Raw genomic sequence first — 14177 nt, forward strand, 5'->3', positions numbered from 1 at the left:
CTAAAATAACAGAATGTGGTACTTAATTTTTTTGGAAAAGAAGTTCACATTATAATACACAGTAAATTTTAATATCATTATAGAATTAAAATACTTCACTGTAATAAATGAGAAGATGCAAGATATTTATTTTCTTTATAGGAAAACAAAGGGCACTTTAGTATGGCACCCTTTCTCAAAATAATTTCAATTGAGCCAAGTAAAAATTGGGCCACATTTGCAACAAAAAAGGGGTAGATTGGCTTTATAGCACCTGTTAAGAATAATGACAGAAAACAGCATTTAATTAGATCCAAATTCTCTGTATTCCTGGTACAACAGTGTGCCTTATAAAATGGGAAAACATTTGAATTCTCTTTAAAAATATAGGCAATGTTTTTTCCTTTGTATTTTCTTCAATAACTGTTTAAGTATTTTTAGAGTGAGTGTGTGTGTGTGTGTGTGTGTGTGTGTGTGTGTGTTTTAATAAACTGAAGTTTCTATTGGATATTGAACTTGAAACCACAAGGTCCAGATCAAAGGAAAGAAGTCATGACTAGAATTGTTGACCTAGATGGAGCTGAAGATCTAGAAGTGGATGAGACTGCCCAGGTTGAGTAAAACTAAGGGAAAAAAACAGCAAATAAAACTCAGAGGAATGTATACTGAAGAGATGCACAGAAGAAAAGTATCTTGGAAAGATAGGCATTTCTCATACCTAAACTAAGAGAAAGAAAGTGTTGCAGTAAATTCTATGTTTGATTTTCTGATACACTGTGTGTGGCAGAAAAAAAATCCATTGGAAAGTCAAATTTTGCTTCATATCCAAGTTACCTATTTCAAAATAAGAATATGAATAAAGTCAGGGTTCCATGTCAGTAAATCGCAAATAAATGAAGCAGAAAGATCATCATCAAGTATAAACCTCATAAAAAGGTTTACAAGCTGTCTGGGATAGCAGTCAATTTAGAAAATGATATGAACTATAGAGATAAAAAGGCTAACTCATAGGTGGCCCCAGTCATCCATATGATTTGAAAATTAATGCCTATACTGTTTCCATTAAGTTAGCTAACTCTAAATAGCAAAGTTTAAACAGTTCTCATGTAGTAATTCATGGAAGCAGGTGAGATTAAGTATAGAAAATGTCTAGAAATAGAAAAAAAAAGCATTTTAAGTGAAAAATATGTTACAAAAAAAGTGCAAAATAAAGCTAATTATCTGCAGATTTTATATTTCCATGGTAGTTGATTCAATCAGAAAACATCAAAACTTTTCAGTAACTTTTCTTTCTATTTTAAACAAGAATCAAAAAATCAACTAGTTTATGTATTTGTCATTTTTATTTCTAATTAGAGATATATTTTATATGTAAGATTATTTATATTTAAGCTTATTTATATTTATATTTAGCATATTTGTATTGTATTATGTATAAGTCACCTGAAGTTTATCAGGTTAGAATACATCATTATGCATCACCTTAATATATTTTCATACAAATTTTGTTTTTGATTAATTAGCTTTGCTTCCTTGTTAGTTTTTAAAAAAGCAGTCTTGCAAACCTCAATATAGAGTAAATTAATTTGAACATTAGTTTCCAAGTATATATTAATTCTGTGAATAGAGAGAATCTAGGAAAAAATAAACAAAATCTTCACTCTTTAAGACTGAACAACTATAAAAATTAAACTCAGAAACAATCTGTATGTATAATAATTAGTTCATGGATAAATAAAATTTGGTAGGTCCAAAGAATGAGACACTATGTGGCAATGAAAGGGTCCTACAACATGGGTAAACCTTGGAAACAGTGTACTAAGTGAAAGAAGACAGACATAGAAGACTATGTATTGCTTGATTCCATTTATATGAAATATCCAGAGAAGGCAAATATAGAGAGACAGAAAGTAGATTAGTGGTTGACTTGAGTCAGAATGAGAAATGAGAGTGACTTTAAATAGACACACTATTTCTCTTTGTGGTGATGGAAAAGCTCTAAAATTCAATTGTGGGGATAGTTACCCAAACAGTAAATATGCTAAAAGTCATTGAACTATATACACTTAAAACTGACGAATGTTGTGACATATAAATTATACCTCAATGAAGCTGGTTAAAAGGGGGGTTATTCCAGAGATCAAAATAAAAAGGAAAATACCCTTCTCTGAAAAAACTAACCTCATAGGAAAACACAAAGCTCAGTTTTCAGTTGGTGTTAATTTCTAAAAGTACCAAATATGATGCACAGTAGTAGTTTTAAAATAATATGAAAGATTTTTATTTAAAGTTCAGAGCTGGCTGAGTATTCCCACCTACCAGTGAAAATAAAGGATGGTTACAAATACTAGCAAGATACGACATGCAAAATATTTATCTAATGATAATAATTTAGTATGCATATAATTATATAGTCTGTGTATCTTCTATAAGCAGCTCCTAAATAACTACTAAACTTTGCCGTCCTTTAAACATTATTACAATTATAAACCATTTTGAAGGACTATTTCAAATCAACAGTTGAATATAATGCAATATTCAAAACTTTCTATGACTTTAATATACATATACATTCAAGTCATTTAAATTCCATCCAATCAAAAGACCATTATACTTTCCCTCTGTTATTCTCATTTTATTGGAGCAAAAATTATCAAGTGCATTTATAACTTAGAAATGGTTTCAGTGACCCACAGCAAAAAGACTAAGGCTGCAATAATTGTTTTGACATTAATAATGTTTTGAGGCACAAGTGTTTCGTTTTTTGTTTGTTTTAAAATTGTTGTTTCTCCAGGGGAAAAAAAACTGATCATTTTCTTGTTTGAATTCTGACTTGTCTTTTACCTTACAGAGCTTGAAAAAAACCTTAAGGTAACATTTCAGCAGCCTCCTCACAATAACTTCACTGTTTGTTTCTCTTATCCAAAAACAGAAGTACTAGATAAAAGTAAAAAGAATGACAAAGCACATTTTTCATAGTTATCTATGATTCTTTGTACTGCATCTATGTGGTGAAAAACAAAAATGCATAGATAAACACGCCTTAGAAATGATTGTTTAATAAGCAATAAAAATAGTGTATTGCTGGATTTTGTATCATGAATGCATAAGGTGAAATTCTAGTATATAGTGTATGTACACATACGTATCTATGTTTACATCTATGCCAGCTGCCAATCTGTGGCCAGATCTGCCTGTCCATGTTAGAGCATGGGTCTGAGTCTCACTGTCTTCCCTTGCCTCTTCATCAATTTCTCTGTGGTCTGTATCTCCTTGCCTATGCTTGCTTATCTGACTGCCTATTCATCCACATCTCTCTGTAGTATGTTTCTGGCTGGCTGTCAGTTTTCCTGTCCCGTAGATTGGTCTGACTATCCCTACCCTATTGTCTGTTCCTATCTGTCAATATTTCTCCACAGTTACTTGTCAGCCTGTCCTGTTTGCATAATGTGTCTATGATTCTATGTGTACATAGGTGCAGATTAAAATTTTCCTTTAGTCTAGATTTAGTCTATAATCGACCCTATGATCTATGTGGGTGTTGACCAAAGGTTTGGGCATAGCTAGAAGGGGTTTCCAAATAAAAATAAGACTTAAACTAATGCCAAATAAATTGTTCTCAGAGTCAAAGAAGAATATATAATAACTTAAACCCCTCAGAGAATTATTTTTATGGGAATATCCCAGTTCCCAGCATTATCCTCAAGATCAAACCTATTCCTACCCCTATTGACAACCTAAAACTGTTCTTCTTCTTTTGCAGTGCAAACCTTCATCCCTTCATGTAAATTCTGCCCATTCTCATAAAGATTTTCCCCCTTCCTAAAATATTCCCATTTTTTTTACCCCACAAGAATAATCCAAGGGAGTAAAAAAAAATCCTAGTAGAAAACTTTCTAAAGCTTAAGTTTTGTGAAAAATAGCGTTGAGTAAAAGGAGGGTGGGAGAGAACTGCAAAATAACGTAGGGTGGTATTTAATGCTCTAATTCCTATGTATTTCGAGGTTCACTTGCTGGTGAGATGAGAAGATGAATCTCAATATTGTGTCTGTGAACTAAAGATCTGTTTTTTAACTCACCCATGGGTAATCCTTGGAAAAACACAAACACACATGACACTCAGAGACATGCACACAAATGCCTTCACACAGACATTCACATGGCCACTTCATAAAGTACTTTATGTACTTCATAAAGACAAAAATAATTTTAGAGAGAGTAAATACAAATACACATTAAAGAAAAACAATTCCTGAGCAACAGAATGCTCATAGTTATCCACCTATCCCAAAGAATATAACCAAAGAGAGTTTACTTTGGTTTTGCTCTACAATGTCCAGGGACCTAATAAAGCCTAAAATAATAGGACCCATTGTAATAATCTTCTAAATAAGGCTAGTGCTTTATTTGAGGTTCTACGTATACATAAGCATACATTTTAATCACTGGACAATATAATTAAAGCTGAAACTATTAACACTGCTTATGTACTTTGTCGATTTTGGCAGGTGATAGACAACCTTCCACTTTATGATGATTACATTTCTTATATTCGATGTGGACATCTGACAATATCACAAGGATTTCTTCTGCTAATGAAGTAACAGAAGAATAATTTATGAAGTAGGTCAACTGTACTCACATTGCATAGTAGTACTGGCCTATTTTTTTCTTTTCAAAGGTGTTCTACCAAATTCAGATATGGCTAGAAAATATGATTCAGTTCTACAGAAGTACTGAAGGCATATCAGATGCATTGATGAAATTAAAAAGGACAATCCAGGAATTCACACAACACACAACATATGCTTCTTAGATTTAAAGCAGAATTGCCACCTGGCAAAGTTTTCATTTGAACAGGTCCTGCTTTGAGCACATTCAAACCTACTACCTGTTGATTCCATTAAAATAATTAGAAGTAATACAGTATTTACACCCAGTAGTCAGTTTGTTTATTCATTACTTTCCATATTATATGAATTATTAAAGTATTAACTTACCTATATGCAAAATTAATATGAAATTCCTGTGAGTTTTAAAATTATACCATTTTGCTCTTTAGGCCTTCCGTGATGAGCCTAATCTCTTTATCCATACTCATTTGCTATATGGTATTTTGAAGACAAAAAAAGTCCTAGAAAGACTTTTAGGCATGAATTCATGCCTTCCATAAAAAAGACAAACAGAAATCACATAATTAACTAGAAAACTATCATACTTACTACATTCACATAAAAATGTGGGATTGAAATAAGCACCACATCATTTCCCTCTCTTTCACCTGAATTGTGTTTGGTATGTATTTTTCCACATTTTCACAGCTGTTCTTACAGTAAACATAAAACGCTGCCATGATCTGAGAGCCATTAGAGTATAGTAGTTAAATGCCAGACTCTGAGCCTAAGATTCTCTATCCAAACCTTGGGTAGCCACTAAGCTACTTATGCTAAATAACCACAGGCAATTGCTTCATGTCTCCCCGTCTCGATTTCCATATCAGGAAAATGATTATAGCAACAGCTACCAGGCTGTTGGTAGGATTAACATGAGAAAATATATGTTGTGTTTAGAATAGTCTTTGGCCCACAGAATGTACTCAGCAAATACAAAACGCTGTTATTAATATTTTCATATGCCATTTAACTTATGGCTTTAAAGGGTCAATTAAGAGTGGAAATATTATGCTCTATAGATATCCACATCAAATTGAGGTATATGAAGGGATTTGGGAAGACTAAAAGGATAAAGTTCTATTTTTAGGCTAAAAATCAGTGGTACCATCTGCAAAGTAGACTATCCTATGCAAAAACATGGAAGCTTAGGGCTATCTTTTGCCCAAACCTTGGAAGATCTTTTTATTCTAGGACGAGGTTTGGCAAACTATGCTCATGGCCAAATATGGCCCCTGAAAGGATTTGTTTTCTTGTTTTTGTTTGTTGTTTTTGTTTTTTTTTTTTTGTTTTACATATTTAAAGGGGTGAATAAGGAAAGAGAAGAAGGAGGAGGAATATGTGGAAAAGAGCTTAGTGGTTCCAAAAAAATCTAAAATGTTTACTGTATTTGTTTTCTAGGGCTGTTGGAATAAAGTACCACAGACTGGGTGGCTTAAACAACAGAAATTTTTTCCCTCACAATTCTGGAGGCTAGAAGTTGAGATCAAAGTGTCAGGAGAGCTGGTTTCTTCTGAGTCCTCTGTCTCAGCTAATAAACAGCTACCTTTTCCTGGTGTCTTTACATGGTCTTCCCTCTATACACGTCTGTGTCTACATTTCTTCTTCTGATAAAGACACCAGTCATACTGGGTTAGGGTTTACCTTGATGACCTCACTGTAACTTAAGCACTTCTTTAAAAACCCTGTCTCCAAATACACTCACATTATGAGGTACCAAGAATTAGAACTTTAGCATATGAATTTTATGGAGAGACAATTCAGCCTACAATTTTTATTGGTTGGCCTAGCCCATGTTCTAGAAGCCTGAGGAAGTTACATCTGTCATGTGAATCAGTGTCTTCTTTGTGTCTCCTTTACTATACATTTGTCAATACAAATGGAGACATAAGGAGAGAATCACTAAGCTCAAAGATATCTGCTTTCCCATTAAGACTCTGCTGAGGGAAAAACACCTCAAGGAATTGGTAGTTAAGCTGTTTAAGGTTAAGTCAAAGGAGCAGGGCTGACTTAATGAAAATAGTTACTTACTGGAAGCCATAGGCAAAAGAAAAATGTAGCTGAACACATACCTGGGCCCCCCCAAAAAGATCTGATAATCACATTGAATAACAGGAAACCCAATATCAGGGATGGGCCTGAAGATGGTGATGTTATGATTGCAACAAAACTCATTACCATTTTTTAGCACTTGTATCAACAAGCCCCTGTAACACTACTTTATGATATTTTGTCATTCAGTCCACACAACCACATGAATATTATTATTACCCTTCACACACATTTACAAATTAGACAACTGAGTTGGAATTAGAACATAGGTTCTAGTCACCTTGAGTACTAAATGAAAATATCCAAAGTTTGGAATTAAACAACAGAACAAGAAATTCAAGGGTCTCGTGGAAAATGAAGTCAGATGCCTAAACCTTCACCTTATTGGTGAGTAGGTTGATTCACTGATTTTAAGACAGGATTGACACTGACAACAGATATTGATTCAAAACAACAAAAACAATAAAAAGTATAGCTTTTCAGCAGGTACTTGCTTTTATGTCCACATCTTGATCCAGTCATAATGTGCTAGATAATTTCCAGTAACACACTTTCAAAATAATTACTTGGTGGTTCCCCTTTATAAAAAGGGGCATTTGTAAATCTATTTCCAAATTCCAAAACAAAGCTATATGAGAGAGTTGTATGATGCTTAATTTACCTCCCCATAGGACTCAGAATATTAAAGTAGGTATATGCTTAACTCAATATGAAATGCATCTGAGAAATTCAGACTCAGAATTTTTCAGCAGTCTTGTGACCTAAAGAAAGCAGCTTCTAGCTTGGATTTGCATACTATTTTTGTAAAGATTCAAACTCACAGTTAAGGTCAACATCTGGCTGGATTGAACATTCACATTTAACAGTTCCACTCTCATTAAAAACTGGTTAGCTTTTTTCAAAGCAAAAGCTGTCTTTTGTTTTAAGAAAAGTATTCATATATTTTCTTTGTTCCTTGCAGGGGTGGATTTGTATGCTTAAACTACTCTGCGCCGTTAGGATTTGAGGCCATCTCACTAGACAAGCCACTGTAGCAAAATAAAACGCAAACTAAAGGAGCAAAGGGCACAGCATAATGAGCAAGAGGATTTACTGGCGTCTCTTCTATTTCCATATCTTTTGGGAGAAGAGAAAAGTGGGAAAATGAGATACAGTTCTATCTGCTTTCCCTGGAAAGGTATGGTGGAAAATTTAGCTGTTTGATAGCCATAGAGAATATGCCAACCTATCTCTCAAGCTAATCTTAATATCTAATTTGATCTGTGTATGACTAATGCAGATTACTTTAGTGCTGAGCAATAACTACATGCTCAATACATTACTTCCATTACTAAAACTGTTAAACAATGGATCTATGATAATACACATGTACACACACACACACATTCATATCGAAGAAAGATGAGTCAAGGTAGTTTCCATTGGTACATTCTATATGTAAAACTCCGATGAAATGCATTCAGAAATAAGTACTGTTCATTGAATGTATGTTGTGCACACACTATGTGTTTGTTAATTAAATTGTGTGATCTTTACTACCCACAAGAATCTAAAGAGTAGATTCCATTATCTCTATCATACAGCTAATGGGAGAGAGGTATGTAGAAGACTAATTAACTTACACAGACTTGTTTCACACACTTAAATCTAGTTTTTTTTTATCCTCAATCCAATGTTCTGCCTATAATGACATTTTGACATATGGAACACAGTAAAGGGGGTATTTAAATACAACTGGATGATAAGTCCGGGTTCCTCAGTAAAGTTGAATGCAAATCATTGACTGAATATAGGATATTTCATGTCTTCCATGCACATAAGCAGCCACTAAAGAGCCAGCTTTAATTGTCTTCCTCTGTGGGCACCAATTAGAAGTCCTGAAATATTAATAAACTGGCTGATTTAGGAAAAAATACCATTACATACTTCTTTCCTATATACTGCTTTGAAACACCAAACAGATCATGGGCACTCAATAAATATTAAATATTTAACAGCAACTAATAAAATGAAATTATAGTAATATATTTTGCAACAAACTCACCATTAGATGAAGTAAAACAAGTTTTAGCACTAGACCTGGAAGCTGAGCAGATTTAGAGAGCTGGGTAAAAATGAACCCTATAGGGAGGCAAGAGACACTAGCATGATATGATAGAAAGGTTAATAAGAGGTCAGAGCAATAAAAATTTTTATTGCAATTTGATAACTAAAACTACCCCTCCTGATTTGCATATTTGTTCTATTCATCTAACATCAAAAATACCGATGAAAGGATGCATTATTAAGCTGCTGTCATATCTTCCCTATGCTTAAATAAATAAATAAATAATGTGGAATCACTTTAGCTTTGGCATTCATAAGTCAATGAATTGTAAACGTCTGAGACACTCAGGAGTGTATGCAGTTTCAGGGAGCGTGCTCCTATAGATTTGTATTAGAGCTGCAAGTTACTGGGGAAGAAACCAGGCTAGAAACAAGCTCACTTTTTTTTTTCCTTAAGTGAGTGGAGGGAAAATGTTTCATAAAGAAAGCTTGCCAAATGGAGGAATCCATAGGGAAACCTTAATTTAAACCCCCGTTCCTCAATTCTTGTAAGATTCATGAAAAAAAAGCACTTAAAAGTACACTTTGAGGACTCTCTTCTCCTTCCTCTTTTCCATTTTTTGCCTTTTACAGTCCCTCTGAGGATAAGAGAGAATAAACTCCAAGTTACTGTCTGGGTGACTCAATCCTTCTTCTCCATCTCCTTTATTCTTCTAATAGTCTCCCAAATGCTCCAAAGAAATGAGAACACATTGAACAAGTGCTCTCGTGAAGCTGAGCCACCGTTTCTTCTCCCGAGCCTGTGATTAACCCACTGATGGGTCCACAAACTGTGTTCCAGTCCAAATACAGTAGCAGGTATACCACACTCCAGGTTAAATACACCTGCTCTTCTGCCCATTCTAATAGTCATTTTTACCATGGAAGACTATGTGCACCATGGTAGGTTTCACTGAGCCTACTCACACAACAGCACGACACTTGAAGACATCAAAAGCCCTGATATCATATTTTTAATTTTCATAAACTTACTGTGATTACTACGTGTGTGCTTTCTATCCTACACTCCCACTCACATTCTGACACAGAACACCCTCTTACACATACACCTTTAACTTTTAGGAAACAGGCATGGAAGTCACCCCTCTTCCTGTTCTAATGTGTCATAGATATAATAAGCTAAATTTCAGTGCAGGATAAGCTTTGTCCATTTTTTTGGTTCAGCTAATACTCAGAAGTTTTCCAGCTTTTAACATTTTACTCTGCTAAACAGTTTTGTGTACTTCATAGATGTATAGAGGTTTTTTTCACTTCATCAAACAAAGTTGAATAATAGATTTTTATGATTTGCATATTTTCCTAAAATGCAGCATTAATTTGAGGAAGAGTCTTTCAAACTTAAAAATAAAGATCTTTAAAGCCAGCAAAGTTCACTAATATAACATTCTCATGAGGACTCCCAATAGAATCTCTTTAAATTAAATAATTTTATCATTCATATATTTAAATACCATAAATATCAATGGCACCAAAATTAATAACAGCATTTGAGACAAAGTTTGTATTTAAGAATACATGGAGGAAACATCACGATTATGTAAAAATATTTTTAAACTGTATAAGGTTAGCTGAGTTTCCAAAGTATGTATTTCCCTTCATTATACGCTGCAGCTACGGAAAATCCTCAAGAGAATTAATATGAACTTATGATAATGCAGCCTGCAGCACGGTTTTGTTTTGGTTTCGCCTGTTTTTGCTGACAATGCAATTCAAACTAGCCTCTACTAATCTTTACTGAAGGAGTCAGATTATTCACCTATAAACATGCAGCAATAAAGTGTCATTCTTTAGTCAATACCGACTACTTAACATCTTTCTCTTTTTTCCCCGGTTTGGATCTCTAGCTCATTAGATCGTTACCTGATAAATAGGAGAGGGTAATGAATTGAGAAAATAACTACGTACCTTCAGAGAAAACCTGCCCGATAACAATAATCCATTAGAAAACTGGCAATATCCTCTGATCTATTGCCCGCAAAGCTATGACTTGATGGAGAGTTTCATTCCCTGGGCTCAGTTCTCCAGAAGAAAATCAGCACAATTTAAATATTTCTTGGAATGTGACAGCTCTCCAGATCCCTGGTTGCATTCTGTTCCCCAGGGACGGCAATCTGGTGTTCCTGTGTGCATAGAGCAGTGAAGATGAATTGAAAATGCTTGAGATAAATTAGGAATGGCTAAGTTAAAATTGTCTCTGCTCCAGACTCTCTCATCTGCAGTCTGTAAGCCTGTTTTTCTGTGAAAAAGCTAGATGGCAGGCTGCCTCAGTAAGTTCTTCTTAAGCGACACAGAGCATTTTCAATGAAGAAAAATTCTCCCATTATCTAAGCTAATGTGACTGCTGCTAAATCTAGTTTCTAAAGTGTCTACTGGCATGAAATTCATTTTCACTATTGCTTTCTTTCAAACTAGAGTCTAGAATCCATACTATCATGCTACATACATTTCTATCTGAAAGAAACATTTAAACTTTTCAGCTAACATATTAAATCATATCCCTTTTGCAGTTTTAAAGATCATTTGTGTACAGAACATGCCTTCTTTAGGTCCTAAAGCCATTTTGCATTATTGTGTAATATGTAGAAGGTTTTGTTTTAAATTGTCGTATGTTAATATGAATAATTGTATTTTTTATTAACAATCACTTCTTTTAATTCAGTTCCACAAAGAAGTGCATCATTTTCAACATTAGTTATAATTCAGAACTTATATACAAATAGAAAAGGGGATGTGGAATCCTAATAAGTGACCACAGAAGTAAATATTGACTCTTTGAATATCATCGTAAAGAAAATAAGATGTTCCAAATTAAACCATGCTTCATAAATTATTCTCCTTCTAAATTAAAGCAAGCCATTTTTGAATTCTGTTTATTTCAGTTGAATGATTTGTTGTGATATATTTTTTCTGCTGAATTATACAATTCTTTTAGAATTTTAATAATATTCTGGATTTGAGACTCAGTACACTTTACTTGGTGTGTTGGAAATACACAAAACACAGAAAGGTTATCAAAATTTTCAGCTCGATTTCTCTACTTGCATTTTCTATATGAAACACTTTTTACTTTATCAGAAAGGACAGTTAAGACTATCATCACTCATGAGCTCATGTACATGTTTTTAAATGCTGCTAAAAACAAAACAAAACAATATTATCTTTCTATAACTCTCTTCATGGCATTCTGTAATGCTCTATGTCTGGTTACTTCTTCTGTAAATAAAGGGTCCTTCCAAGACAAAAATGAGGTGTATACATTGTGAGGGAAGCAAAGACGATATAGTGACCTGAGAGCCAAAAGATAAAACAAATAGAATTTTTCCTTTTTTCTCCACCCACCCTGTAGCTGTGGCTGATCACTTTACTCAGGAAGGTGGAGGGAAGAAGAAATAGGAGATGTGAAAGGAAACACCCTAGCAAATGTCCCAGCCTTTCTCCCTCTTCAGAAGTGGCAACTCTATAGCTATCACTGGGGGAAAAACACAAGAAAGTCCAAAAGAATTAGTTTCAGTATCCCAGTCGGGAATTATAGTTATCCAGTAGATTTTCAAAGACCACAAAAGAAAAGGAAAGGAAGAAAGAAAGGGAAGGAGGAAAGCTACTTATCATTCTCAATTGCTGTTTTTATAATGACCATGGTGTTTAGGGCTCAAGATACATAAAGCAAATGAAAAATGATAGAAGTTAATATATCTAATAGCCGACCATTGAGTGCTATCCAACTGCATTGTACACATGTGTATTGAGCATCTCAGTTAAAATAATAATTACAGTAGTGAACAAGGCACATACTTTTAAGAGTTTCAGATGTATATCTCCACTTATAAATTATCAATTTTACTAGCACTATATCACAGCAATAAATTCAGGAACTCATGCAATTATATGTGAGTGATACCTGAACTATTCCTGGGGTATTAGGTCTTCTTTCTTATAGGAAGTAACATTTAGGAAAAGACTAAGTAAATCCTGATTAAAAGGATAAGGATTATTTCCAGGCACTGGGAACAAAACCCCAGGGGAAATATGTATATTACATTTGGATAACTGAGGGTAATTCAGTATTGCTCAAGTGTAGAGTGAGGTATGAAGGGCATATAAAGAGATGTGTCTAGAGAGATAATGAGTCATTTATGCTATATAAAGGAGTTTGGACTTTATTTTTGAATGGAGAGTCATCGAGTGCTGTTAAATAGAGGTGAAAAATAATCATATTTGCATTTTAGGAAGATCACTCTTCACATCATGCTAGTCAGGTAAAAAGCATCGCCACATACCAAGTTTGCCAAGACAAAAACTTAGCAGTCATACTATTTACACCTTCTTCCTTCACTTCTAATATCCAGATTATTATCAATTGATTCTACCTTCTTTAAAACCTTTTGATATTTCTAGCTTTCATGGCATTATTTCTAGCTTTCACCATCTCTTACCTGAATAAAGACAAGAACCTTTTATTTCACTTCCGTTTCAAGTACTTTCCTACTTCAACACCTTTTACCTAGCTGTCAATTCTTTCTAGAGTATACATGTTATATTATTCTCCTGCTTACAACAATTTATTTACTCATCACCACCTGAAGAATAACGCCCAAGTCTTTAAGATGATCTGCAAGTGTTGGCTCGAAACTGTGGGAGCATCCGGGATGCAGTCGGAAACTGACCCCCATATGCAAAGGACAGGGAGAGACAGAAGAAGCAGTGCACTCCAATGGGTAGATGGCAGGTTTAATAAGCAAGAGAACTTATGTAGGAGGCTTGTCTTGAGTGGCTGCAATGAGGAGCTCTCCATACCTGCCCTAAGCTTAAAGGTTTCCATAGAGGCTTTAACTGGACTCTCCCAAGGCTGCATCCCACAGCAGTACATTCACTCCAAGGACAGAAGAGGGTGTGAAGAGCCTCGGACTGCTCAGGTCCACTCAGGGTCAGAGGTCACATCCTCTTGATGACCTCCTCTAACAACAAGATTTGACTGTGTTGCTTTCTCAATTGACACCTACCCTGACAAGATTGCAACCTTATGGGGAAAAACAATGATGAACCACATCGTTGGATTTTACCTCTAAGACCTCTACACATGCTGCCGCTTGTACCTAGAGTGTTTCACTAGAACTGTGGAGCTAGAGATTTCCTTTATATGGAATTCCTACATATGGAATGTTTTGGTTAAATATTGCTTTGTCTTTGAAACCATCCTGATTCCCTCAAATAGAGTTAATTTTATGCTCTGAGCTAATGCTTGTCTTGTGATGGTTTGGTGACCATCTCAGTAAAGTCAATTTTCATGTAAAATATATATTCCTTTTTGGAAATCATTCTCCCCTCCCCTCTCTTCTCTTTAGATTTCTCTTTTTCTTTCTTTCTCCCTCC

General features: G+C 34.5%; 1 protein-coding gene across 1 annotated transcript in view; it reads right to left on the reverse strand.

Annotated features, from left to right (window-relative positions):
• Positions 1-11004, reverse strand: part of MGAT4C (MGAT4 family member C) — a 724438-nt gene extending 713434 nt beyond the window's left edge. The window contains exon 1 of the mRNA XM_006933915.5: positions 10713-11004. The gene's annotated coding sequence lies outside the window, so the exon portion shown is untranslated. The remainder of the gene's footprint in view (positions 1-10712) is intronic.
• Positions 11005-14177: the final 3173 nt, after the last annotated feature.

Source organism: Felis catus, chromosome B4 (genome assembly GCF_018350175.1).
Source record: "Felis catus isolate Fca126 chromosome B4, F.catus_Fca126_mat1.0, whole genome shotgun sequence".
NCBI classification, from domain to species: domain Eukaryota; kingdom Metazoa; phylum Chordata; class Mammalia; order Carnivora; family Felidae; genus Felis; species Felis catus.